Raw genomic sequence first — 26664 nt, 5'->3', positions numbered from 1 at the left:
TGTCCAAGGTCTCTCAAAAGAATTCTCCAACACCACTATTCAAAACCATCAATTCTTTGGTGCTCAGCTTTCTTTATAGTCCAACTCTCATATCCATACATGACTACTGGAAAAATCGTAGCTTTGACTAGATGGTCCTTTGTCAGCAAAGCAATCTCTCTGGTTTTTAATATGCTGTCTAGGTGGTCATCGCTTTTCTTCCAAGGAACAAGCATCTTTTAATTTCATGGCTGCAATTACCATCTGCAGTGATTTTGGAGGGCCCCAAAATAGTCTGTCACAGTTTCCATTGTTTCCCCATCTATTTGCCATGAAGTGATGGGATGAGATGCCATAATCTTAGTTTTCTGAATGTTGAGTTTTAAGACAACCTTTTCACTCTCCTCTTTCACTTTCAAGAGCTCTTTAGTTCTTCTTTGCTTTCTGCCCTATGGGTGGTATCATCTGCATATCTGAGGTTATTGATATTTCTCGCGGCAATCTTGATTTCAGCTTGTGCTTCATCTACCCGGCATTTCGCATGATGTACTCTGCATATAAGTTAAGCAGGGTGACAATACAAGCCGTGACGTACTCCTTTCCTGATGTAGAACCAGTCTGTTGTTCCATGTTCGGTTCTAACTGTTGCTTCTTGACCTGCATACAGATTTCTCAGGAGGTAGGTAAAGTGGTCTGGTATTCCCATCTCTTGAAGAATTTTCCAGTTTGTTGTGATCCACACAGTCAAAGGCTTTAGAGTACTCAATAAAGCAGAAGTAGAAGTTTTCCTGGAACTCTCCTGCTTTTTCGATGATCCAACGGATGCAGCTAATTTGATCTCTGGTTCCTCTGCCTTTTCTAAATCCAGCTTGAACATCTGGAAGTTCACGGTTCAGGTACTGTTGAAGCCTGGCTTGGAGAATTTTGAGCATTATTTAGCTAGCATGTGAGATCAGTGCAATTGTGCGGTAGTTTCAGCATTTTTTGGTATTGCCTTTCTTTGGGATTGGAATGAAAACTGACCTTTTCCAGCCCTGTGTCCACTTCTGAGTTTTCCAAATTTGCTGGCATATTGACTGCAGCACTTTCACAGCATCATATTTTAGGATCTGAAATAGCTCAATTGGAATTTCATCACCTCCACTTACTTTGCTCCTATTGATGCTTCCTAAGGCCCACTTGACTTCGTACTCTAGGATGTCTGGCTCTACATGAGTGATCACACCATCGTAGTTATCTGGGTTATGAAGATCTTTTTTGAATAGTTCTGTGTATTCATGCCATCTCTTATTATCTTCTGTTTCTGTTAGGTCCATACCATTTCTGTCCTTTATTGTGCCCATCATTGCATGAAATGTTCCCTTGGTATCTCTAATTTTCTTGAAGAGATTTCTAGTCTTTCCCATTCTGTGTTTTCCTCTATTTCTTTGCACTGATCACTGAAGAAGACTTTCTTATCTCTACTTGCTATTCTTTGGAACTCTGCATTCAAATGGGTATATCTTTCCTTTTCTCCTTTACTTTTCACGTCTTTTCTTTTCTCAGCTATCTGTAAGGCCTCCTCAGACAACCATTTTGCCTTTTTGCACTGGCAGCTCGGAGTCTCAACCACTGAACCACCAGGGAAGTCCCCATTTTGCCTTTTTGCATTTCCTTTTCTTGGGGATGGTCTTGATCACCACCTCCTGTACAGTGTTACCAACCTACATCCGTAGTTCTTCAGGAACTCTGTCTATCAGATCTAATCCCTTGAATCTATTTGTCACTTCCACTGTATAATCGCAATGGATTTGATTTAGGTCATATCTGCATGGTCGAGTGGTTTTCCCTGCTTTCTTCAATTTAAGTCTGAATTTGGCAACAAGGATTTCATGATCTGAGCGATAGTCAGCTCCTGGTCTTGTGTTTGCTGACTGTATAGAGCTTCTCCATCTTTGGCTGCAAAGGATATAATCAATCTGATTTTGGTGTTGACCATCTGCTGATGTCCATGTGTACAGACTTCTCTTGTGTTGTTGAAGAGGGTGTTTGCTATGATTGGTGCATTCTATTGGCAAAACTGTTATCCTTCACTCTGCTTCATTTTGTATTCCAAGGCCAAATTTGCCTGTTATTCCAGGTATCTCTTGACTTCCTACTTTTGCATTCTAGTCCCCTATAATGAAAATGACATCTTTTTTGGGTGTTAGTTCTATAAGGTCTTGTAGGTCTTCATAGAACCATTCCACTTCAGCTTCTTCAGCATTACTCGTTGGGGTCTAGACTTGGATTACTGTGATACTGAATGGTTTGCCTTGGAAATGAACAGAGATCATTCTGTTATTTTTGAGATTGCATACAAGTACTGCATTTTGGGCTCTTTTGTTGACTATGATGGCTACTCCATTTCTTCTAAGGGATTCTTGCCCACAGTAGTTGATATAATACTGAGTTAAATTCACCCATTCCAGTCCATATAAGTTTACTAATTCCTAAGATGTCGATGTTCACTCTTGCCATCTCCTGTTTGATCATTTCCAATTTGCCTTGATTCATGGACCTAAAATTTCAGGTTTTTATGCAATATTGCTCTTTACAGCATCAGACTTTATTTCCCTCACCAGTCACATCCATAACTGGGTGTTGTTTTTGCTTTCGGTCCCTCTCTTCATTCTTTCTGGAGTTATTTCTCCACTGATCTCCATTGGCATATTGGGCACCTACCGACTTGGGGAGTTCATCTTTCAGTGTCCTTTTTGTCTTTTCAGACTGTTCATGTGGTTCTCAAGGCAAGAATACTGAAGTGGTTTGTCATTCCCTTTTCCAGTGGACCCTGTTTTGTTAGAACTATCCACCAAGACCCGTCCATCTTGGGTGGCGCTACATGGCATAGCTCATAGTTTCATTGAGTTAGACAAGTCTGTGGTCCATAGAAAAACTCTATACATCAGCATAAACAAGACCAGGAGCTGACTGTGGCTCAGATTATGAATTTTTTATGGCAAAATTCAGACTTAAATTGAAGAAAATAGGGAAAACCACTCGACCATGCAGGTATGATCTAAATCAAATCCATTACGATTATATAGTGGAAGTGACAAATAAATTCAAGGGATTAGATCTGATAGACAGAGTGCCTGAAGAACTATGGATGGAGGTTGGTAACACTGTACAGGAGGTGGTGATCAAGACCATCCCCAAGAAAAAGAAATGCAAAAAGGCAAAATGGTTGTCTGAGGAGGCCTTACAGATAGCTGAGAAAAGAAAAAAGACGCAAAAGGTAAAGGAGAAAAGGAAAGATATGCCCATCTGAAAGCAGAGTTCTAAAGAATAGCAAGGAAAGATAAGAAAGCCTTCCTAAGTGATCAATGTGAAGAAATAGAGGAAAACAATAGAATGGGAAAGACTAGAGATCTCTTCAAGAAAATTAGAGATACCAAGGGAATATTTCATGCAAAGATGGGCACAATCAAGGACAGAAACGGTATGGATCTAACAGAAGCAGAGATATTAAAAAGAGATGGCAAGAATACACAGGAGAACTAAACAAAAAAGATCTTCATAACCCAGATAACCATGATGGTGTGATCACTCACCTAGAGTCAGATATCCTGGACTGGGAAGTCCATTGAGCCTTAAAAAGCATCACTACAAATAGAGCTAGTGGAGGTGAGTGATGGAACTCTGACTTAGCTATTTCAAATCCTAAAAGATGACACTGTGAAAGCGGTGCACTCAATACGCCAGCAAATTTGGAAAACTCAGCATTGGCCACAGGACTGGAAAAGGTCAGTTTGCATTCCAATCACAAAGAAAGCCAATGCCAAAGAATGTTCAAACTACCACACAATTGTACTCATTTCACACATTAGCAAGGTAATGCTCAAGATCTCCAAGCTAGGATTCAACAGTACATGAAGCAGAACTTCTAAATGTCCGAGCAGAATTTAGAAAAGGCAGAGAAACCACAGATCAAATTGCCAACATCTGTTGGATTACAGAAAACGCAAGAGAATTCCAGAACATGTACTTCTACGTCACTGACTATGCTAAAGTGTTTGACAGTGTGGATCACTACCAACTATGGAAATTTCTTAAAGAGATGGGAATACCAGACCTCCTTACCTGCCTCCTAAGAATTATGTATGCAGATCAAGAAGCAACTGTTAGAACTGGACATGGAACAATGGGCTGGTTCAAAAGTGGGAAAGGAGTACATCAAGGCTGTATACTGTCACCATGCTTATTTTATGCAGAATACATCATGTGAAAAGCCAGGCTGGATGAAGCACAAGCTGGAATCAAGACTGCGGGGAGAAGTATCAATAACCTCATATATGCAGATGATACCACCCTTATGGTAAAAAGCAAAGAGGAACTGAAGAGTCTCTTGATGAAGATGAAAGAAGAGAGTGAAAAAGCTGGCTTAAAACTCAACATTCAAAAAATTAAGATCAGGGCATCCTGACCCATAACTTCACAGCAAATAGATGAGGCAACAATGAACACAGTGACAGACTTTATTTTCTTGGGCTCCAATATCTCTGCACATAGTGACTACAGCCATGAAATTAAAAAAGACTTGCTCCTTGGAAGAAAAGCAATAACCAACCTAGACAGCTAATTAAAAAGCAGAAACATTACTTTGCCTACAAAGGTCCATCTAGTCAAAGCTATGGTTTTTCCAGTAGTCGTGTATGGATGTGAGAATTGGACTGTAAAGAAGGTTGAGCACTGAAGAATTGATGCTTTTGAACTGTGGTGTTGGAGAAGACTCTTGAGAGTCCCTTGGACTGCAAGGAGTTCCAACCAATCCATCCTAAAGGAAATCAGTCCTGAATATTTATTGGGAAGGAATGATGCTGAAGTTGACACTCCAATACTTTGGCCACCTGATGCAAGGAGCTGACTCATTAGAAAATACCCTGATGGTGGGAAAGACTGAAAGCAGCAGGACAAAGTTACTACAGTGGATGAGATCGTTGGATGGCATCACCAAGTCAATGGAGGTGAGTTTGAAGAAGCTCTGGGAGATGATGAAGGAGTAGGAAGACTGACATGCAACAGTCCTTTAGTGCTGCAGTCAAAGAGTCGGGCAGGACTAAGCGAGTGAACAATAACAATAAGAGTTATAAAAGGCACAGGCTCTCAAGTCAGAGTATACTTGCTCTGTGTGCTGTGTGCTTAGTTGCTCAGTCGTGCCCAACACCTTGGAACCCCATGGACTGCAGCCCACAATCTCCTCTGTCCATCAGGATTCTGCAGGCAAGAATACTGGAGTAGGTTGCCATGCGCTCCTCCAGGGGATCTTCCCAATCGAGGGATTGAACCTAGGTCTCCAGCATTGCAGGTGGATTCTTTACCATCTCAGCCACCTGCTTGATCACTTACAAATCAATATTAAGCTAAACTATTAGTGGTTAGGTTTCTTTACCTATAAAATTTGAAACAATGGTATTACCCTCACATGAGTTTTAAAATTTCATGAGATAAAATGGTTAATAAAACAGTTTGAACACTGCATAGCACACTGGGTACTCTCAATACACTTTATCCACCTTATTACTATTTATGAGCTTCCCAATGGGTATAAAATATTAATGCCCTCCTCACCTTGTCCTTCTTTTTCTGTAAGTTTTTATTATCATATTTTTTAATTGAAGGGTAATTGCTTTACAGAATTTTGTTTTCTGTCAAACCTCAACATGAATCAGCCATAAGTATACATATATATCCTCCCTCTTGAACTTCCCACCTCCCTCCCCATCCCAGTGTCCTTTTTCTTTAATCTTTTGTAGAATCATGAATTTCAGCTGGATGAGACCAAACATATAAAAACCAAAGTTAATTCATTGTTTATTGACATAACATGTTTCACTGGGTCACATGCAAAATTTAAGTGCTATAAAAGAAACGGGGCAGAAAAGAAAATCGTATTAAAGAATATTTCTACCTGTTACTGGCTATATGAAATAGCTGGTAAGTGCAGAACTTTACTTAACCTTTCCCTCCCTCATGGGATTACTCCGTTGCCTCGTTGCCTCATGTGATTACGCTGTTGAAAATGACAAAATAGTCTTGACAAGGCTATACTCTAAACCCAAGCAAAAGATACATTGTGAATTATGAGGTCTTCTTCCTCTACCATTTTCAACCTTGGGCCTTTACTCAAAACACTCAGTTACTCTGTCCAAATAGATTAATGCATCTGCAAAGAAGTCAGCCGATTGTCAGAAGATCCGAGCTCTTACTTAAACTCTCACACCAGCTTTTCAAATTTTAGTGTTGCCAACAATATCTCCACCACATGCCCCCTCTACTTCAGAGGTTTTCAGAAAAAAAACAGGAAAGATGACAAACCAAAAAACATGGGTATTTACCACAGGCTTCCAGCTTTGTTTACAAAGAGGAAAAAAATGTATTTGTGGGGACTGCATCAACATTCCTCCAAATTAAAGGCATCTTAAATATCTGAAGTACAAAGTTGAGAAGAATGGTTATTTACCTTTAAACAATGATAGTTGAATGATACTTTCTTATGCTTTATACTCTTTTTAAGACTCCCCCCGCCCCAACACACACACACAATGTGGATCATTTTTAAAGTTTTCTTTGTATTTGTTACAATATTGCTTCTGCTTTATGTTTTGGTTTTGGGGCTGCAAGGCATGTAAGATCTTATTAGCTCTTCAACCAAAGATTGAACCCACACCCACTGCATTGGATGTCAAAGTCTTAACCACTGGACCACCAAGGAAGCCCCTCTTGTGCTATATTCTTTGAACTAATTTGTCTTCCAAAGAATTAGTATTTTAAGTAGTATTTAATCCACAAGAAAAGTACTCTCGGTATCAACATTTTAAATTATGAAGGGTTTTGGGATCAAGATTTTTAGTAATAAGACAGGCCTGGGTTGAAGCTCTACTCTCTTCCATAGCTATGTGATTTGAACAAGCTAGCTAAGCTCTTGAATCCTCGGATTTTATTTGCTTGCTTGTTTTTCACTGGTGATGATGGTTTTGAATAAACATGGTAATTTCATCTCTTCTCTCACAGGGTTGGGGGGAACAAATAAGATCACACACCGCAAGTTATGAACAAGAAAACAACACTACTGGCCTATTCTATCTATTGCTGAGGCAGCAATCTGTTCCATTCAACAGTTCACACCTTACAGCACAATAAACTATGTTTAATATCCTGGGATAAACCATAATGGCAAAGAATATTAACAAAATCTATAGATAACTGGGTCACTTTGCGATACAGCAGAAATTAACACAATATTACAAATCAACTATATTTCAAAGAAAACAAAACAGTTGACACCTGAATTTCCAAAGCTACCTCAAGTGGGTCTGTTAGATGATGTGAGTTAACATAAGCCCACTGATCCAAGAGCTGCAAGAAATGAGGTTACAATTGACCCACAAAAGAAATATAGGGTGAGTAAAAGTTTTAGCAAAAACGTTAGCTGTGTCTCACGGTACCTACACTGCATTTTCTTTCTGTTCTCACTGCCTTTAATCATAGGTAGGGCACAGTTAACTGTGAAGTGAGCTGATAGAAAAATGTCAATACTCCTCAGGTACTACTGGAAGCACTTACATGTTCTAAGAGGTATAACCTTCTCATCTTATTTTGAATGTGACCCTGGATTTGCCAATCTGGAAGGACTTTAGTTAAGATGGAAGAAAAAAAAGAATCCCAAAATGAATGTTTTCTCATCTTTCTCTACAGCCTAAGATTTTTCAAACTATGCTCGCATCTTATTAGTGGATCTGATAGAAAATAGTAGAGTATATAAACACACAGAAAGGATTAACTTTTATTTCAGACACAAACACAGATGTATAAGCACACACAGAGTACTGGGTTATAGTTAAAAAGTTTGAAAGCCGCTATTCAGAAGCATAGTGATGGACTGTTCTCCTTCTGAAAATAAGTGGGAAAGTATTATGTATTCAATTTCCACAGTAACACTACTTTGAAAAATCAAAGTTCACTGCTGTGACAAAGAAAAGGAAGACAATTTCTTCTAGAGAAGAAAGTTTTCTTTCCCATTTCAGTATGTTGGTTCCAACCAATCATTAATATGCCCAGATAACTAACATATTTTCAAAACAAAGAAACAAATACGAGGGGCAGCTTCAGAGGGAAAAACATTTTATTTTATTAATTTCAGGTTATATGCCAAGCACACATATAGGCTTCCTCTTTTCATTTTCACAATTCTGTAACTATCACAATGTGGTAACTGCTAGGACTTTATAGTTCTGCATTTTAAGTGACCGTCTAATGAAGGTTGTTTCCTTACTGTCACGGGACTGGCAAGTTAGTCATTACCACTTGTGACCAGCCTACTTTGCGCTGCATAGGGCCCTACTCAGGACTATGGAAAGCCAGAAAGCAGAATCCAAAACATCTTCTATTCTCTATTTTTCCTCATAAATAGGCTTCACTTAAAATAATAGCTTAATTGGCACAAAACTGTAATTCAAAGAGCAAGACCAACCAGTGACTTGCTGTGAAATCTTGGAAAAACCAACTTCTGTGGACATCTATTTGTGTATCTATAGGAATAACAATAACAATGCCTTCCCAGCGTGACGGTAGAGCTCTACAAAGTTTCTAAAAGCTAAGCTTTTATGGTTCACGCTTTTAAGACCATACATGCTAAATACTAACTTCCATCACCAGAAACTTCACTACCAGGGGCAGAATTAAAATCAGTAGTAGAGAGATAAACTCCATGTCTCAAGTTCTTTCCAAATGTGGCACCCCAACTGACCACGCCATATCTCCCATCAGTGAAGTATGGCTGAGCAGGCTTCCTAACCTTACACATCTGCCTAGAATTTTTGCTTCTGTCTTGCCACCTAGTGGCAGCAGGATTCACATGACTATAGCAAATGCAGACTCCTGGTGTTCAAGAGAAAGAAACTGAAAGTCGATCAGTCGTGTCTGACTCTTTGCAACCCCATGGACTATACGGCCCATGGAAATCTCCAGGCCAGAATACTGGAGTGGGTAGCCTTTCCTTTCTCCAGGGCATCTTCCCAACCCAGGGACTGAACCCAAGTCTCTCACATTGCAGGCAGATTCTTTACCAGCTGAGCCACAAGGGAAGCCCAGAGAAAAACAGGTAAGGGCCGTTTCCTGAGCCAACAAACTTTTTCCTCTGTCACCAGGCAGGAGACGCAAACCTGGGAGCTCTCTCTGCTCTCCTCACTGGAATCTGGCCTTCAGATGCCTCCATCTTCCAAAACTTGTCTTCTTTAAGAGAAACTTCATGAGATGAAGTTTTATCAAGAGAAACTTCAAAAGATGAAGTTTTATGAAGAAAAACATCAACCTGAGAAGCCATCAAGCATTTGCAAGCATTTTTTTTTTAATGGTAAAATATATAGATGGGATCCTAAAGAGACTAAAAGACCCATAAAAATAGAAAATGAACTCTTAGAATTTATCCATCTATTAGACTCAAGGCCACAGCTCTGGGGTGTGATGGGGCATTCACAACTTAGCATATAAGAACGGCACCCCAACAACCATTTACATAGGCTCAAGGGCCTTGATGAGACTTGCTACTACTTAATAAATACATCTCTGCATTTACTGTGCAAAACTTGTCAGAACTTCCCCTTATAGCTTTATTTGTATCCAGGGCCTCCTTGCCTTATGCAAAGCTAAGCTCTAGAAATGCTTACTTATTAAAAAAAAAAAAAGGAAAAAAAATCTTCAAACTTTTAACAGAACCCTTTGAATCAGTTCTAGCTTTCTACAGGTCTCAGTTGACTCCCAGTTACCTTCAAAAGAGAAAAGCGTGGTTAGCTTTTTCATGTAGGGCATTTCATTTCCTCAAGTTGCTCCTTCTCCCAAAGAAAGGAAACACAGCAACTATCCCCTTTGCTTCTTTTTAATTAATTGCTTCACTGATAGCTACAAAAGTTTAGAAAGAGAGAGAAGGGAATCTACTCTTAATAAGAATCTACTCAACTATATTTCAACTAAATAAGCCAACTACATTTAGAAAAGAAGAAGAATTGAATATGTGACAGACCCCAAATTAAGCCTTTTGTATATACAGGTTACACTTTTCAAGAAAAAGCAGTGCAACAGTTCAAAAATCAAAGATCAATTCCCTCTGTGTCAGTTACTAGAGGTTTACAACCTTGAAATGTTTGTTATTTATATTCTCTGGAGACTATTTCCGCCTGTGTAAAACGGGGATTACTACATTCTATTTTTACTAAACTTTAAAGCACTGTGCCAGTGAAGTGCTGACTGCATTCTCTCCCTTACTATTCCCAGCTTCTGCTTTCTTAAAGCAATGGGGAAGAGGGTGGGGGTTGTAGAGTCCCATGTATCTTAGCACTTATAAACTGCCTCCAGTCTTTGTTTATTTTTAGAAATATTTGGAATTAAGTTTCATTTAAAATAAAGGTACAGAGCAGCTTCCTCAAACATCAAAAAGAAGGCAAATTTTAGTGCATGGAAGGAGTTCAATAGTATTTCCCTGGGGCTCAAATGGTAAAGAATTTGCCTGCCATGCAGGAGACCTGGGTTCAATCCCTGGGTTGGAAAGATCCCCTGGAGAAGGAAATGGCAACCCACTCCAGTATTCTTGCCTGGAATATTCCATGGACAGAGAAATCTGGCAGGCTACAGTCCATGAGACTGCAGAGAGTCAGACACGATTGAGCAACTAACCAACTATTTTCAGAAGTTCAATGGCATTCATTTTAAAAAGTAAGCAAACCCTGGAAAGAATGTATAAGCAAATAGTGAAAATTACTGACCTTGAATCAGAAAAAGGGAGCGAGTCAAATACAGGAGAAAACAATATAATAACAGCAATTAATTACTGAGCACTTAAAAGTTTTGCATGCACAATGTATTTGACACTCACCAGAAAAGGCCAACTAAGGACCAAGGTGTGACGACTTTTAAGGCTGCCACATTGAAAATAGAGAAGTAAATTCTATACCAATTTTCCTATGACATATGTAATGCTTATTTTTATTAACCACCTACCACTGATATAATGCAGAAACCAAGTCAAATCCATAACTAAAAAAGTTAAAAAAAAAGAAAAAGAAAAAGTCACAGCCCAAAGGAAAGGACAATAGTCACAGGGCAAAGGGCAAAAACCAAACAAAAGAAGCAGTTACTTCCATATTAAAAATACCCAACATTCCTGAAATTACCCCAGGAAGGTTTCTGCTCCCTTTAGAGCATCTTTCAGTGACCTGTGCAAATAGGTGGATTCAGATTCCACTCTGCTAGTTGTATAAATTTACAGCAGATAAATCACCTCACCAAGAAAAAAAAAAAAAAATCAGAAGAACAAGATGGCAGAGGAGTAAATGGACAAAGAATACATCTCTCTCCACAGATACATCAGGAATACACCTTCAGACACAGAAGTACATGCAGAACACCAGTTGAGAGCAGACAGGAGTACCTGACCAGTAGAAAAGAATACATAGAATATAGAACCATGCAAAACTCGGTAGGACAAAGGAACTAGGGGGAAAAACAGGAGTGTTAGTAGGACTGGACCTGCCCTCAGCCAGTGGGGAAACTGAAGCAGGGTCTGATCCCCACATCAGGGCAATTGTCTAAGTCAGAGGAGAAACATTTAAGGCTGCGAGTGAAACAGGTGATCCGTGGCGGCCTAAATGGAATGAGAATCAGACAGTCATTGCTGCAGCCACACATATCCCAGACAGGGACGTAGGTCCCCTGGAAGGTGCAGCAGCTGGGAGTTGGAGTTTAGGGATTGTGGAGCAATCCCAGGGTGAGGGCTGCTGTTGACTGCAGATATACAGACGGAGGGAAACTGAGGGAGGAGACTGTGGTGGAAAGTTTGGCAGCCATGCATAGTGGGTGGAGCCATCACCACAGCCTCTCTCTCCCCACATGCCAGCATCGGCAACTGAACAATAGAGAGGCTGGCCCAACAAACATCTGACGCACTGAACTATAGAGTAGGACCCTGCCCAGGGTGCTCCTTTAAGTGACTGATGTGCCAAACTAAAGAGTATGACCATACCCAGGCGAGCCCCTCTATGTACATGACACGTCAAACAACAGAGAAGGACCCCAGGCAAGGGAGCCCTCTAAGTGCCTGAATGGGCTGAACTGCAGAGAAAGACTGGCCAAAGAGGCCTTCTGATTGCCAGCTACAAGAGGCTCGAAAAAAAGACTCTGATAGGGCCATAACTCCTGCGGTGGAGACAGTCCATGTCCCTGCATACTTGGCACTGCCAGGGTCCCTGCAAGTCAAGCAGCTGTGCCACCTTCAGTTCAACTCTCACTGGGGCAGAGCTGCCACAGGCAAAAAAGTTTTACGTCTATGTGCATATCCGACTCTTTGCAACCCTGTAGACTGTGGCCTGCCAGGCCTCTCTGTCGGGGAGGGGATTCTCCAGGCAAGAATACTGGAGCATATTGGCCAATACAGGTTGCCATACCCTTCTAGAGCACTATAGCTCCTGCTGCCCTAGCCGCCAACCCCCCTGAGTCCCTGGTGCTGCCAGAACCCCTGCGACCCAAGCAGCTGCACCACCTCCACACCTGGCCCTCACAGGGGCAAACCCAAGTCCTCCAGGGCTGCCTCAGGAGCAAACCCCAGTGGACAACCCACATGCAGAGGTGGAAATGAAACCACCATTGAAACCCAGGGGCAGTGTGGCTAAGGAAGAAGACCCAAAGCCATCACACTAGCTGTACAAGCTGCAGATTAAATCCACACGATCAACTAGGCAGACTCTGTGTCTATGGAATATATAAAGGTCATTGAGAGCTCCCACAAAAGAAAACGCACAGAAGAGTTCTGATAGCTGTGGACACTGGAGGCGAGAACACACAGGAGTAGGGCCAGGTTAGAATCTGAGCTGCCCTCACAGCAGGTCCAGAGATCAACACAGTGTTGGGGGGCCTCCTAGGGAGGTGAGGTGGACTGTGACTCCCAGTGAGAGAAAGGACTCTGACAGCAGTGACTCAAGAAAAATATATATTATTCTTACATTTTGACTTGTTCCATAGATTCTTTTGGATTTTTTTGCTATTTTTCTCCCCTCTGTTGTAGTTGTTGATTTTATTGGCAGTATGAAATCTAATTAGACTTTTGAGCTTTTTTTCTTCTCAGTCACATTTTTTATTGTTGTTATAGACCTCTGCCTCTATGTCAGGCTTTTGCAGTTCTCTGGAGTTTTCCTTTTCTTTTTTTCTTTAATTTTAATTTTTTAAACCTATTATTATTTCTACATTTGTTTCTTTGTTTGCTTTTCCTACTGTTCTTTTCCCCTTGCAGTTAATCTTTAATGTATACACATCTTCTTTATCTACCTTTATTTAATGCTGCATATCTATTCTTTGTTTTCTTTCTTTCCTTTCCTCTCAACATATTTGTTAGATTTGTTTTCATTGCTTTATTCCCCACTTGACACCTTGATTTAGTTTTGTTTTCCAGTTTGTGCTTTAGTTAGTTTTGCTCTTAACTGGTAAATATAATATTTGATTTCCTTTGTTTACTGGGTCAATCTACTGTACTTTATTTTTGTTGGACTGTTTTTGACTGTGCTCATGGATGTATATGTATATGTGTATATCCATTATTTAAATTATTAGTTGGCTGATTTTTTGTAACTGCCATTTGTCGGAGGTTCATCTTTGGTTTCTCGTTTTTGGATATTTGTTTTAATCTCACTTAATGCCATAACAAACCACTTTTGGAATCTTTGTTCCTGACCAGACATCAAGCCCTGAGCCTTGAAGTGAGAGCACTGACTCTCTTAGACTATCAGAGAACTAACTGTAGGGAGCATTAAACAGTGAGAACTAACACAAAGGAAACCACCCGAATACAAGACCTGGCATCATCCAACCACCAGTAGCACCCTGTGCAGGACACCTCATTTAAACAACAAACAACAAAAATACAAATCCAATCATCAGCAGACAGGATTACCACCTCATTCAGCCTTGCCCATCAGAGGAAAATCAAACAAACAAAACCTCAGCACAAATCTCACCCTATAGGAAGCTTACACAAAGCATTGGACCAACCTTAGGAGGGCAGAAACCAAAAGGAAGAAAGAATTCAACTTTGAAGCCTGGAAAAAGGAGACCTCAAACACATTAAGTTAAAAAAAATAATAATGAAAGGGCAGAGAAATACTGCAGTAATGAAGGAACAAACTAGAAACACATAAGTCTGAATAAATGAAAAGGAAACAGGCAAACTACCAGAAAAAGAATTCAGAAAAATGATAGTAAAGATGATCAAAAACCTTGAAAACAAAATGGAGAAAATGCAAGAATCAATTAACAAAGAGCTAGAAGAATTAAAGAATAAATATACAAACAACACAATTACTGAAATTAAAAATACTCTAGAAGGAATCAATAGCAGAATATCTGAAGCAGAATGAATCAGTGAGCTGGAAGATAAAATGGTAGAAATAACTTCTGAAGAGCAGAATAAAGTAAAAAGAATGAAAAGAACTGAGGATAATCTCAGAGACCTCTGGGACAATATCAAATGCACCAACATTTGAATTAAAGGGATCCCAGAAGAAGAAGAGAAAAAGAAAAGGTATGAGAAAAAATTTTAAGAGATTATAGTTGAAAATTTCCCCAACATAGAAAAAGAAATAGTCAATCAAGTCCAAGAGGCACAAAGAGTCCCATAAAAGCAGCAAGGGACAAGCCACAAGTAACATACAATGGAAACCGCATACGCTTAACAGCTGATCATTCAGCAGAAACTCCGCAGGCCAGAAAGGGAATGGAAGGATATATTTAAAGTACTGAAAGGTAAAAATCTACAACCAAGATTACTGTACCCAGCAAGGATCTCATTCAAAATTGATGGAGAAATCAAAAGCTTTTCAGACAAGCAAAAGTTAAAGAGAATTCAGTACCACCAAACCAGCTTTACAACAAATGTTAAAGGGATTTATATAGTCAAGAAATAGAAGAGAAGAAAGATCTACAAAATCAACTGAAAAAAATTAAGAAAATGGGAACAGGTACATATATATCAATAATTACTTTAAAAGTTAATGGATTAACTGCTTCAACCAAAAGACACAGACTGGCTGAATGGATACAAAAACAAGACCAATATATATGCTGTCTTAAGAAACCCACTTCAGACCTAAAGACACATATAGACTGAAAGTGAGAGCATGGAAAATATATTCCATGCAAATGGGAAGCAAAAGAAAGCTGGAGTAGCAACCCTCCTATCAGACAAAATAGACCTTAGAATAAAGAAGATTACAAGGGATACGGAAGGACACAACATAATGATCAAGGGACCAATCCAAGAGGAAGACAAAACAATTGTAAATATCTCTGCACCCAACATAGAAGCACCTCAATACATAAGACAACCACTAACAGACATAAAAGAAGAAATTGACAGTAACACAATCATAGTAGGAGACCTTAACACCCCACTCACACCAATGAACAGATCATCCAAACAGAAAATTAAGAAGGAAAAACAAGTCTTAACAGATACATTAGATGAGATGGATCTCATTGATATCTTCAGGACATTCCACCCAAATGCAGAAGAATCACCTACTTCTCAAGAAGACATGGACAGTCTCCAGGACAGACCACATTTTGGGTCACAAATCAAACCTCAGTAAATTTAAGAAAACTGAAATCATATCATCATCTTCCCCAATCACAACTCTATGAGACTAGATATCAATTACAAGAAAAAAACTGTAAAAACCACAAACACTTGGAGATTAAACAACATGTTTCTAAATAACCAACAGGTGACTGAAGAAAGCAAAGGGAAATTTAAAAATTTCTAGAAACAAATGACAATGAAAACACGACAACTCAAAACCTATGGGATGCAGAAAAAGCAACTCTAAGAGGGACGTTTATAGCAATACAATCCTACCTCAAGAAATAAGAAAAACATGGACTAGACAACTTAACTTTACACCTAAAACAACTGGAAAAAGAACAAAAAAATAAAAACAAAAAAAATTAGTAGAAGGAAATAAATCATAAAGATCCCAGCAGAAATAAATCAAATGAAAGAAACAATAGTAAAGATTAATAAAACTAAAAGCTGGTTCTAAACAAAATTGACAAACTTTTTCCAGACTCATCAAGAAAAAAAGGGAGAAGAATCAAAACAACAAAATTAGAAATGAAAAAGGAGAAGCTACAACAGACAATACAAAAATACAAAGGATTATAAGACTACTATGAACAACTAAATGGCAATAAAATGGATAACCTGGAAGAAATGGACCGGTTCCTAGAAAAGTTCAATCTTCCAAGACTGAACCATGAAGGAACAGAAATTATGAACAACCCAATTACAAGCAGTGATATTGAAGCTGTGATCAAAAATCTCCCAAAAAACAAAATCCTAGCACCTGATGACTTCACAGGAGAATTCTATTAAACATTCAGAGAAGAGTTAATGCCTATCATTCTAAAACTCTTTCAAAAAATTGGAGATGAAGGAACACTTCCAAATTCATTCTACAAGGCCACCATCACCCTGATATCAAAACCAGACAAAGACAACATAAAACATGAAAACCACAGGCCAATATCACTGATGAACATAGATGCAAAACTCCGCAACAAAATTTTAGCAAACGGAATTCAGCAACACATCAAAAAGCTCATACACCACGATCAAGTTGCGTTTATTCCTGGAATGCAAGGAGTCTTCAATATATGCAAATCAATCAATGTGATATATAATATTAACAAATTGAAACATAAAAACCATATGATAATCGCAATAGCTGCAGAAAAAGCCTTTAACAAAATTCAGCACTCAATTTAATTCAGTTCACTTCAGTTTGGTCGCTCAGTCATCTCCAACTCTTTGCGACCCCATGAACCGCAGCACGCCAGGCCTCCCTGTCCATCACCAACTCCTGGAGTCCACCCAAACCCATGTCCATCTAGCCATCCAACCATCTCATCCTCTGTTGTCCCCTTCTCCTCCTGCCCTCAATCTTTCCCAGCATCAGGGTCTTTTCAAATGAGTCAGCTCTTCACATCAGGTGGCCAAAGTATTGGAGTTTCAACTTCAACATCAGTCCTTCCAATGAACACCCAGGACTGATCTCCTTTAGGATGGACCCAGGAATAAAACCACCATATGACCCAGCTATCCCACTCCTGGGCATATATACCCTGAGGAAACCAGGGTTGAAAAAGACACATGTATCCCACTGTTCATTGCAGCATTATTTACAATAGCTATAACACGGAAGCAACCTAGATATCCATCAACAGATGAATGGATAAAGCAGTTGTAGTACATATACACAATGGAATATTACTCAGACATAAAAAGGAATGCATTTGAGTCAGTCCTGATGAGGTGGATGAACCTAGAATCTATTATACGGAGCGAAGTGAGTCAGAAAGAGAAAGATAAATATCGTATTCTAACGCACATATGTGGAATCTAGAAAAATGGTACTGAAGAATTTATTTACAGGGCAGCAATGGAGAAACAGACATAGAGAATAGACTTATGGACATGGGGAGAGGGAAGGAGAGGCTGAGATGTATAGAAAGAGTAACATCAAAACCTTCATTACCACATGTAAAATAAGATAGCCAATGGGAATTTGCTGTATGGCTCAGGAAATTCAAACAGGAGCTCTGTATCAACATAGAGGGGTGGGATGGGGAGGGAAGTGGGAGGGAGGTTCAAAAGCGAGGGGATATATGTATACCTATGACTGATTCATGTCAGAAAACAACAAAATTCTGTAATGCAATTATCTTTCAATAAAAAAAAATTTAAAGGAAAAAAAAAAAATCAAAAGAGGGCTTCCTTGGTAGTATAGTGGTTGAGAATCTGCCTGCCAAAGCAGGCGACACGGGTTTGATCCCTGATCCGAGAAGATCCCATGTACCACAGAGCAGCTAAGCCCGCGTGCTGTAGAGCCTCTGCTCTGCAAGAAAGGGAAGTCACTGTGATGAGAAGCCCTAGAAATCACAACTACAGAGAAGACCCTGATCACCACAACTAGAGAAAGGCTATGCACAGCAATGAAGACCCAGTGCAGTTAAATATAAATAAATAAATATTTTTTAAAAATCAAAAGAATCAGAGAAACATAAATAGATGGAAATATTACTATTGCGAAGGAAGTCTTTGTGTGTATGGAACTGTTTTGTATCTCCTAGGGTTTTTTTGTTTTTGTTTTTTTGTTTGTTGTGTTTAGTTGGTTGGTTGGTTGGTTCGGTTTTTTTGGCTGCACCATGGATTGTGGGATCTAAGTTTCCCCACCAGGAATCAAATTCAGGTCCACGGCAATGAAAGTCCAAGTCTTAACCGCTGGGCCATCCGGGGAATCTCTGGAATTATGATTAAACTCATCAAGTAAAAAGCCTCTTAAACATTGTGGCATTTTTCTTCATTGTGTTAGCTTCTATGATTGAAGAAATTTTTTGCAAGCTTTTGTTACAATCCTGAAAATACATGAATCATAAGTGACCATGAAAATCTTTATCTGAAAAGGGCAAAAAAAAGTCAGTAAATGTGTATTTATACCATTTAATTGTATTTAATTGCCTAAAACAGTTTTTCCCACATGATCCTGATTCAAAATATGATAATTTCTCAAGGGTAAAATATTTTTTCCTAAATGAATATTCTATTATCAAACATAAACTTTGAAGAATCAATATCAACTTTGAACGTGATAAATATGATATGGATCCCCAGAGACAGAAATTAATAATACACATCATATATGGATTACGTCTCACCTAATAGCTAGGGTAATAGGATAGGTAGGGTTACTATACATATAACTTCATTAAGAATTCACGAGTAATCCACTGGATAAAATTACTTACTTATATTCTTTAATCTCAGCTAACTGAATTTTCAAATGCCCAGTTATTCAAAAGAAACAATAGGTAGAAAGAATGTGGGTCTTAAAGAGACCTAGGCTGAAATACTGAACACCAAAATTGTGTCCTTAGGCAAGGTATTGAACTTCTTTGAGCCTCAGTTTTGCCATCTATAAAATGGCAGTATCTACTTCATAGGATTACCATTATCATTATAACACATAAAATATGCAAAAGAAACCACATAATCTATAATATGTAGTAGAATTTGAATAGATCCTTCCATGACCTCTTTCCCTTAAGTTTTTCAGCATCTTTCTCTCAACCAGTCATCTCAAATTTTTTTCATCATACAACCAATTAAAACTTTTGACTCCGCACCTGAGGAATGTATATTTATGTTATATTACAAAATATACAAAAATAGAAATTTTAATAAGATGCTAAAGATGACACAAAAGGCGTTTTAAATACTGGCCTCACAGTATTAGTTAATACTATCTCAAGACATGATAAAACTTAACATACTTAACAAGAGAAGGACTTCCCTACTGGTCCAGTGGTAAAGATCCCCTGTCAATGCAGGGGACATGGGTTCAATCCCTAGTTCAGGAAGATTTCACATGCTGCAGGGCAACTAAACCCAAGCACTTCAACTACTAAGACCCCGCTCTGCAGCAAAAGAAAGCCCATGAACAGCAACAAAGATCCAGTTCAGCCAAAAATAAATAATAAATTTAAAAATGTTTAAAAAGCGAGAGCAGATGTAAATTCAGACTTCAAATAATGTTCATGGTAATTTTGCTTGTTTGCTTGCTTTTTGTTCACCTTCTTGTCCTAAATGGTTAGACAGTCTGATTGTTTTTAACATCATAATATGACTCAGTTACTAGAAGAATAAACTGTACTGTTTACGTAATGTTCATGTGTCTTGTATTCTTAGGCTTATCTTCAAATTGTGGTTTCTTTAAGACAGTATTTGAATTTGATATCATGTATCATTTTATGAGAGTTTAGTTAAAGCTAAATATACCCTGTAAGTTCACTAAACCAAATACTTAAAGATTATACTGTTTAGCAAAAAGCAAAAGGAAAGGGCAAAATGGCCTGCCATCTCTCTGAGTCATAGAATTTCCATTTTCCTTTTAGGAAGCCTTCTCTACCACATGGGATATGCCATGTGACAGTGTGACATTCAAATCAGGAAGTCACCATAAACACATAAAACGATTTTTCAACATATATAATAGAAGTTAGTAAGGCTTATTTTTTAAACAATAACCAGAAGTTCTAATATTTTCTCCCAACACCTGGATTGCCTTACAAACCCCCAGTGTATACACAGCTTATACCCACTTGACCTTCAAATCTTAAAACAGCCTCATGACCAATGTCAGCCTCTCCCCTCCTTCAGTCTATCTTCTACACTGCTTACAACTGTTTCTTTCTAAATTATAAAGCATATTGCTACCCACTCCCTCTCAGGAACCTCAATGGCACTACAACTCCTTACAGAGAAAATCCAAACTCTTTAGCATGGTATAAAAAGCCTGTAGCATAAAAAGTCTAGCTCCAAACTCATGTACATCCAGCTTCATCTCTTAGCAATGCTCACACTATGCCTTATTCTGGAGCCCCACCCAAAGGTCAGATGTTTTCCATACATGGTCTCATATACATCCCTTCACTTAGCAAGCAATCATTGCCTACCTGCCATATATGAAGCACTGGGGATGATAAGACCAGTCGCTGCCCTTGAAGGCACCAGTCTCCCAGCACGACAATCAAGTAAATAAAATTACAGCATAAAGTGAAAAGTACTCTGATGGAGATATACAAAGTACGTATTGTGAAAGTCTGGGGTCAGAAACACTTTCCTTCGTGTTGCCAGAGCTACACAGATCTTTACTCAAAATCTGCCAACCCCCACCTTTAGCAGGAGTTAACCTAAATCTTTAAAGCAAAGGAGCCAGAGATTTCTTTTTTAAAAGGAAGCTACAAACAATAACAACAAAAAAAAGCAAAAATGGCTAGAACCAAGAATGTGAGTAACTGACTTCCAACAGACTCTGAGTCTCATTATTTGATTTTACTACCAACAGCCATGACAGTCCATTACAGACCAAGAAAGGTAACGGGTTAGCACTGTACTCCCTCAAAAAGCCCTGACCCTTTCCTGTCAGACTAAAGCATAACGCCTTCCAATCATTAACCTCACTCCACTTCCCTTGTTCTTTACTCTTTAAAATTAAATCCCTCTTCCCTTATTCCTTGTATGATAACTTCTTAATAACCCTTCAAAATGTCAATTTTTACTTCATAAACTGCCCTGGAAAGATGTGGTCTCTTCTTCCCAGAAGCTCCTGTAGCACTTTGTCATGCTGTTATAATACTCACTGCTATTTCATACTGACAACTTTAAAACAAAAGGATCTTCAAGTGTTGGAAAGACTTGGGGAAAAATCTGTAAAATAATAACTTAATGACAATGTAAGAAATAAAATAAGATTAACTATTCAAGAAATATAATTGCTCTTTGGGGGGATTTCCACTTCCAATCTTCAATGGAAGTATAACATACACAGACAAAGGTGCTCATATGCTCAATGGATTTTCACACACTGAACACACTCCAGAAACTTTGCACCCATCCTTAGGTCTTTATGAATCTCAGCAACTATCTGATCATCCACATTTAGACATTATGAGATTGATAATCTAGATTTTAAATATTGAAGCTTCTTTAAAAAATGAGAATGCTTTCTTTTAAATATTAAATTGAAAATTCAAAGGACCGAAAAATTATAGAAGGAAAATATTTTGTAAATAAACATGACAGTTTTAGTCAGTTACATAATTAATACTTTGATTTCTCATACTGATCTAAGATATTTCAAAACAAATATTTAATGCATATGTTTCCTTTTACAAAACTTTATAAGTGTCTTTAAGTGCCTTAAAAATATTTTCTGTAATCCTTATAATAGAAGTATTCAAATATTCTAAAATAACCACAATATATCAACCAAAATGATACTCTCTTTCAAATATCCATCTGCAGGCCAAATTCTTCCTGATGTCTAAATTCTTGAAATTTTGTAATTCTAATGAGTCAATGACTCAAGAGATTTCTGAAAGTACCATCACTCTTGTTTATAATTTCTAACCAATTTCATGAAGTATCAGCAATTTCAGTATATGACCCAACTTCGTCTTCAACCAGCAGAGAAACTTAAGCAAACTTAAACAAATCCCTTAAATAGTAATAAACCTGTTTCATCTGTAAAAATGAAAATTACATAAGTGAACAATAAGCAAGTCCTTCTCAAACAAAAAAGCTGACTTCAAATTCTGCTATACTACCTGTGAACTATTGCTATTAAATCTAGAACAATGAATATAAAGTTAGAAGCCGTATAATAGAGCCCTTGAGCTCACCAGGACCTAGAGACCCCACAGAGATTGAGCCAGAACTGTGTTTAGGGACAGGTCGAAAGCGGCCTGTCGCAGGGGCAGGGGCTCTAGATGCAGTAGACCTGGGTGTGGCATAAGTCCTCTTTGAAGAAGTCGCCATTAACCCCAACGTAGAGCCACCAGAACTTACAGAGCACTGGGGAAACATACTCTTGGGGGCACAAACAAAAGCTTGTGTGCACCGGGACCCAGGAGAAAGGAGCAGTGACCCCACAAGAGACTGACCCAGACTTCCAGTGAGTGTCCAGGAGCCTCTGGCGGAGGTGTGGGTCGGTGGTGGCCTGCTGCAGGGTCGAGAGAATTGGGTGCAGCAGTGCGGGCATGGAACCCAGCATGGGACATTTCGAAGGAGGTCACTGTTATTTTCATTACCTCCACCATACTGTGGCCTCAGATCAAACAACAGTGAGGGAACAAAATCCCACCCAACAACAGAAATTGGATTAAAGCTTTACTGAGCATGGCCCCAAACATCAGAACAAGACCCAGCTTCACCCTTAGTCAGTCTCTCCCATCAGGAAGCTTCCATAAGTCTCTTATCCTTATCCATCAGAGGACAGGCAGAATGCAAATCACAATCACTGACTGTGATTGTGACCAAACTGATCACATAGACCACAGCCTTGTCTAACTCTCAGTGAAACTATGACCCAAGCAGTGAGCGGCCACCCAAGATGGACTCACAGTGGAGACTTCTGACAAAATGTGCTCCATTGGAAAAGGCAATGGCAGATCACTTCAGGATTCTTGCCTTGAGAACCCCATGAACAGTATGAAAAGGCAAAAAGATATGACATTGAAAGATGAACTGCCCAGGTAGGAAGGTGTCAAATATGCCACTGGAGATCAGTGAAGAAATAACTCTAGAAAGAAAGAAGAGAGGGAGCGAAAGCAAAAACAACATCCAGTTGTGGATCTGCCTGGTGATGGAAGTAAAGTCCCATGCTGTAAAGAGCAATACTGCAGAGGCCCTGGATTGTTAGGTCCATGAATTAAGGCAAATTGGAAGTGGTCAAACAGGAGATGGCAAGAGTGAAGATGGACACTTTAGGAATCAATGAACTAAAATGAACTGGAATGGGTGAATTTAACTCAGATGCTCTATATCTACTACTGTGGGCAAGAATCCCTTAGAAGAAATGGAGTAACCATCATAGTCAACAAGACAGTCCAAAATGCAGTACTTGGGTGCAATCTCAAAAACGACAAAATGATCTCTGTACATTTCCAAGGCAAACCTTTCAATATCACGTTAATCCAAGTCTATGCCCCGACCAATAATGCTGAAGAACCTGAAGTTGAAGAGTTCAATGAAGACCTAAAAGACCTTCTAGAACTAACACCCTAAAGGGATGTCCTTTTCATCAGAGGGGACTGGAATGCACTCTTGAAGTCAAGAGATACCTGGAGTAACAGACAAATTTGGCCTTGGAGTACAGAATAAAGGACGGCAAAGGCCAGCAGAGTTTTGCCAAGAGAACACACTGGTCATAGCAAACACCCTCTTCCAACAACACAAGAGAAGACTCTACACACGGACATCATCAGATGGTCAATACCAAAATCAGATTAATTATATTCTTTACAGCCAAAGATGGAGAAGCTCTATACAGTCAGCAAAAACAAGACCAGGAGTTGACTGTGGCTCAGATCATGAACTCCTTATTGCCAAATTCAGACTTTACTTGAAGAAACTGGGGAAAACCACTAGACCAATCAGGTATGACCTAAATCAAATCCCTTACAGTTATACAGTGGAAGTGACAAACAGATTCAAGGGATTAGATCTGATAGAGTTCATGAAGAACCATGGACAGAGGTTCATGACATTGTACAGGAGATGGTGATCAAGACCATTCCCAGGACAAAGAAATGCAACAAGGCAAAATGGTTGTCTGAGAAGGCCTTACAAATAGCTGAGAAAAGAGAAGTGAAAGGCAAAGGAGAAAAGGAAAGATATACCCATGTGAATGCAGAGTTCCAAAGAATAGCAAGGAGAAATAAGAAAGCCTTCCTCAGAGCTCAAAGCAAAGAAATAGAGGAAAACAGTAGAATGGGAAAGACTAGAGATCTCAAAAAAATAGAGATACCTAGGGAACATTTCATGCAAAGATGGGCACAACAGACAGAAATGGTATGGACCTAACAGAAGCAGAAGATATTAAGAAGAGATGGCAAGAATACACAAAACAACCATACAAAAAAGATCTTCATGACCCAGATAACCAGGATGGTGTGATCACTCACCTAGAGCCAGATTTTCTGGAATGTGAAGTCAAGTGGGCCTTGGGAAGCATTACTACGAACAAAGCTAGTGCAGGTGATGGAATTCCAGTTGAGCTATATCAAATCTTAAAAGATGATGCTATGAAAGTGCTGCACTCAATATGTCAGCAAATTTGGAAAACTCAGCAGTGGCCACAGGACTGGAAAAGGTCAGTTTTCATTCCAATCCCAGAGAAAGGCAATGCCAAAGAATGTTCAAACTACCACACAATTGGACTTATCTCCCACGCTAGCAAAGCAATGGTCAAAACTTCTCCAGGTCAGGCTTCAACAGTACATGAACCATGAACTTCCAGATCTTCAAACTGGATTTAGAAAAGGCAAAGAAACCAGAAATCAAATTGTCAACATACATTGGATTATCAAAAAAGCAAGAGAGTTCCAGAAAAACATCTACTTCTGCTTTATTGACTATGTCAAAGCCTCTGACAGTGTGGATCACAACAAACCTGAAAAATTCTTACGGTGATGAGAATACCAGACCGCCTTACTTGCCTATTGAGAAATCTGTATGCAGGTCAAGAAGGAACAGTTAGAACTGGACAGGGAATAACAGACTAGTTCCAAATCAGGAAAGGAGTACATCAAGGCTGTATACTGTCACCCTGCTTATTTAACTTATATGCAGAGTACATCATGCAAAATGCCGAACTAGTTGAAGCACAAGCTGGAATCAAGATTGCCAGGAGAAATATCAATAACCTCAGATATGCAGATACCACCACCCTTATGGTAGAGAGCGAAGAAGAACTAAAAAGCCTCTTGATGGAAGACAATAGTAAAAAAGTTGGCTTAAAACTCAGCATTCAGAAAACTAAGATCATGATTCCAGTTCCAGCACTTCATGGCAAATAGATGAGGAAACAATGGGATAAGTGGCAGGCTTTTATTTTTTGGGCTCCAAAATCGCTGCAAATGGTGACTGCTGCCATGAAATTTTAGACACTTGCTTCTTGGAAGAAAAGCTATGACCAACCTAGAGAGTATATTAAAAAGCAGAGACATTGCTTTGCCAACAAAGTTCTGTCTAGTCAAAGCTATGGTTTTTCCAGTAATCATGTATGGATGTGAGAGTTGGATAATAAAGAAAGCTGAGCACCAAAGATTTGATGCTTTTGAACAGTGCTGATGGAGAAGACTCTTGAGAGTCCTTTGGACAGGAAGGAGACCAAATCAGTCAATCCTAAAGGCAATCAGCTTGAATATTCATTGGAAAGACTGATGCTGAAGCTGAAGCTCCAATATTTTGGCCACCTAACTCAAAGAACAGACTCACTGGAAAAGACTCTGATGTTGGGAAAGATTGAAGGCAGGAGGAGAAGGGGACCACAGAGGATGACATGATTGAATGGCATCACCGACTCAATGGACACAAGTTTGAGTAAGCTCCGGGAGTTGGTGATGGACAGGGAAGCCTGGAGTGCTGCAATCCACGGAGCCACAAAGCTCGGACAGGACTGAGCAACTGAACTGAACTGAAAAGAGCCGTAACCCTACTGTTGATTTTTTGGGTCACCTTAATTGAGTCATTAAATTTCTCTGGGCCTCACTGATAAGTCAGAACACTGGACCATACCACTAGTTGTATTAACTACTGGGTGATGGGAGTACTTGAAATTCATGATGATCTTTTCAGAACATGTTCCTGTGGGATAAAGTATTGATTTACCACAAAAAAATAAGCTGCCTGAATTTTTCTATTAATTTACATTAATTTGTACTAGCACAAATTTCACTTTGAATTCAGTTAGTGTTACCAAGCAAACAAATGATAAATTTTTTTTTAATTAAGCAAAAAAATTTAAATGAAGAAATTCAATTAATTACCTAATAGAAAGGAAAGCAATCTTGTCATTATAAAAGTTAATTATTAATTACTTATTTAATTGCAATAGCAGAAATCCTCACTCCAGAACCTAGAAACAGAGCTAGAGTATGGAAGAATAAGACACTCTCCAAGATTCCTTTCAGCCCTAGGATTCTTGTTTCCATGGAAATTTGTATTCTATCTGTAAATGCTACAAGCTGCTCTGGGCACAAAAAATATATATAATGTTTTTAATA

At 39.0% G+C, this 26664-nt stretch overlaps 1 protein-coding gene across 2 annotated transcripts in view; it reads right to left on the bottom strand.

Moving 5' to 3' along the window:
* Positions 1 to 26664, bottom strand: part of FGD4 (FYVE, RhoGEF and PH domain containing 4) — a 235764-nt gene that overhangs the window by 169717 nt on the left and 39383 nt on the right. The gene's annotated exons all lie outside the window — the stretch shown is intronic.

Source organism: Cervus canadensis, chromosome 21 (genome assembly GCF_019320065.1).
Source record: "Cervus canadensis isolate Bull #8, Minnesota chromosome 21, ASM1932006v1, whole genome shotgun sequence".
Lineage (NCBI taxonomy): Eukaryota > Metazoa > Chordata > Mammalia > Artiodactyla > Cervidae > Cervus > Cervus canadensis.
Note: the sequence above shows the minus strand (reverse complement) of the source record. Positions and strands in the feature narration are given on the sequence as shown.